The sequence below is a fragment of the Oncorhynchus gorbuscha genome, unplaced genomic scaffold (genome assembly GCF_021184085.1).
Source record: "Oncorhynchus gorbuscha isolate QuinsamMale2020 ecotype Even-year unplaced genomic scaffold, OgorEven_v1.0 Un_scaffold_1113, whole genome shotgun sequence".
NCBI classification, from domain to species: domain Eukaryota; kingdom Metazoa; phylum Chordata; class Actinopteri; order Salmoniformes; family Salmonidae; genus Oncorhynchus; species Oncorhynchus gorbuscha.
Genome location: NW_025745989.1, coordinates 192,501 through 196,114, shown reverse-complemented (window position 1 = coordinate 196,114; position 3,614 = coordinate 192,501).

Sequence of the window (3,614 nt, the reverse complement as noted above, 5' to 3'; positions counted from 1 at the left end):
CACCAACTACCAGGACTGATCGCCCCAGAGGCACCAACTCCACCAACTACCAGGACTGATCACCCCAGAGGCACCAACTCCACCAACTACCAGGACTGATCGCCTTAGAGGCACCAACTCCACCAACTACCAGGACTGATCGCCCCAGAGGCACCAACTCCACCAACTACCAGGACTGATCACCCCAGAGGCACCAACTCCACCAACTACCAGGACTGATCGCCTTAGAGGCACCAACTCCACCAACTACCAGGACTGATCGCCCCAGAGGCACCAACTCCACCAACTACCAGGACTGATCGCCCCAGAGGCACCAACTCCACCAACTACCAGGACTGATCGCCCCAGAGGCACCAACTCCACCAACTACCAGGACTGATCGCCCCAGAGGCACCAACTCCACCAACTACCAGGAGTGATCACCCCAGAGGCACCAACTCCACCAACTACCAGGACTGATCGCCCCAGAGGCACCAACTCCACCATCTTTCAGGACTGATCGCCTCAGAGGCACCAACTCCACCATCTTTCAGGACTGATCGCCCCAGAGGCACCAACTCCACCATCTTTCAGGACTGATCGCCCCAGAGGCACCAACTCCACCATCTTTCAGGACTTTTATGGCTTTACTGTCCATCTCCAGGATCAACTCCAAAACAGAGAATTCTAACATACTTATACTCAGGTCAGACACAGAGGTCCCAGCTACAAGAGGTCAGAAACAGAGGCCCCGGCTACAAGAGGTCAGACACAGAGGCCCCGGGTACAAGAGGTCAGAAACAGAGGCCCCGGGTACAAGAGGTCAGAAACAGAGGCCCCGGCTACAAGAGGTCAGAAACAGAGGCCCCGGGTACAAGAGGTCAGAAACAGAGGCCCCGGCTACAAGAGGTCAGACACAGAGGCCCCGGCTACAAGAGGTCAGAAACAGAGGCCCCGGCTACAAGAGGTCAGAAACAGAGGCCCCGGGTACAAGAGGTCAGAAACAGAGGCCCCGGGTACAAGAGGTCAGAAACAGAGGGGCCGGCTACAAGAGTCAACTGTGTCCAGCTTTGTTGGTGACAGCCAAGTTAACGAGCTAGTCGGTGCTAGCCTGCTAATGTATATGTACAGTATGTCCAGATCTAACAGTCAGGGCTACAATATATAGATTTACATCCAGGTCTAACTGTCAGGGCTACAATATATAGATTTACATCCAGGTCTAACTGTCAGGGCTACAATATATAGATTTACATCCAGGTCTAACTGTCAGGGCTACAATATATAGATTTACATCCAGGTCTAACTGTCAGGGCTACAATATATAGATTTAATCCAATATATTATGATGAGACGTGGTTGATGTAACATGTTATATAATCTGGATGAGACTATGATGAGACGTGGTTGATGTAACATGTTATATAATCTGGATGAGACTATGATGAGACGTGGTTGATGTAACATGTTATATAATCTGGATGAGACTATGATGAGACGTGGTTGATGTAACATGTTATATAGTCTGGATGAGACTATGATGAGACGTGGTTGATGTAACATGTTATATAATCTGGATGAGACTATGATGAGACGTGGTTGATGTAACATGTTATATAATCTGGATGAGACTATGATGAGACGTGGCTGATGTAACATGTTATATAATCTGGATGAGACTATGATGAGACGTGGCTGATGTAACATGTTATATAGTCTGGATGAGACTATGATGAGACGTGGCTGATGTAACATGTTATATAATCTGGATGAGACTATGATGAGACGTGGCTGATGTAACATGTTATATAATCTGGATGAGACTATGATGAGACGTGGCTGATGTAACATGTTATATAGTCTGGATGAGACTATGATGAGATGTGGCTGATGTAACATGTTATATAATCTGGATGAGACTATGATGAGACGTGGTTGATGTAACATGTTATATAATCTGGATGAGACTATGATGAGACGTGGCTGATGTAACATGTTATATAATCTGGATGAGACTATGATGAGACGTGGCTGATGTAACATGTTATATAGTCTGGATGAGACTATGATGAGACGTGGCTGATGTAACATGTTATATAATCTGGATGAGACTATGATGAGACGTGGCTGATGTAACATGTTATATAATCTGGATGAGACTATGATGAGACGTGGCTGATGTAACATGTTATATAGTCTGGATGAGACTATGATGAGATGTGGCTGATGTAACATGTTATATAATCTGGATGAGACTATGATGAGACGTGGTTGATGTAACATGTTATATAATCTGGATGAGACTATGATGAGACGTGGCTGATGTAACATGTTATATAATCTGGATGAGACGTGGCTGATGTAACATGTTATATAATCTGGATGAGACTATGATGAGACGTGGTTGATGTAACATGTTATATAATCTGGATGAGACTATGATGAGACGTGGCTGATGTAACATGTTATATAATCTGGATGAGACTATGATGAGACGTGGCTGATGTAACATGTTATATAATCTGGATGAGACTATGATGAGACGTGGTTGATGTAACATGTTATATAATCTGGATGAGACTATGGTGGTTGATGTAACATGTTATATAGTCTGGATGAGACTATGATGAGACGTGGTTGATGTAACATGTTATATAATCTGGATGAGACTAATTATTCTCCCCTTCAGTGTTGAGGGTTAAAGTCTTATCCCCTTCAGTGTTGATGGTTAAAGTCTTCTCCCCTTCAGTGTTGAGGGTTAAAGTCTTCTCCCATTTCAGTGTTGAGGGTTAAAGTCTTCTCTCCTTCAGTGTTGAGGGTTAAAGTCTTCTCCCATTTCAGTGTTGATGGTTAAAGTCTTCTCCCCTTCAGTGTTGAGGGTTAAAGTCTTCTCCCATTTCAGTGTTGAGGGTTAAAGTCTTCTCCCCTTCAGTGTTGAGGGTTAAAGTCTTCTCCCATTTCAGTGTTGAGGGTTAAAGTCTTCTCCCATTTCAGTGTTGAGGGTTAAAGTCTTCTCCCCTTCAGTGTTGAGGGTTAAAGTCTTCTCCCCTTCAGTGTTGAGGGTTAAAGTCTTCTCCCATTTCAGTGTTGAGGGTTAAAGTCTTCTCCCATTTCAGTGTTGAGGGTTAAAGTCTTCTCCCCTTCAGTGTTGAGGGTTAAAGTCTTCTCCCCTTCAGTGTTGATGGTTAAAGTCTTCTCCCCTTCAGTGTTGAGGGTTAAAGTCTTCTCCCCTTCAGTGTTGAGGGTTAAAGTCTTCTCCCCTTCAGTGTTGAGGGTTAAAGTCTTCTCCATTTCAGTGTTGATGGTTAAAGTCTTCTCCCCTCTCCCTTCAGTGTTGGACATGTGTATTTGGGTGAGTCTCTCTCCTCCTCTTTCTCCTCTCTCGTTTTCTCTCTGTCGTTCTTTCGTTCTCTCCCTTGCAGAGCCAATGATGTGATCGACTGAGAAGCCTTGCAAAACAAGAAGAGGTTGGGGAGCATTTTTCAATTCAAGGGGCTTTATTGTCATGGGAAACATGTGTTAACATTGTCAAAGCAAGTGAAGTAGATAATATACAAAAGTGAAATAAACAATAAAATGAACCCTCCACCCTCTCTCTCTCTCTCTCTCTCTCTCTCTGCCCTCTCTCTCTCTCT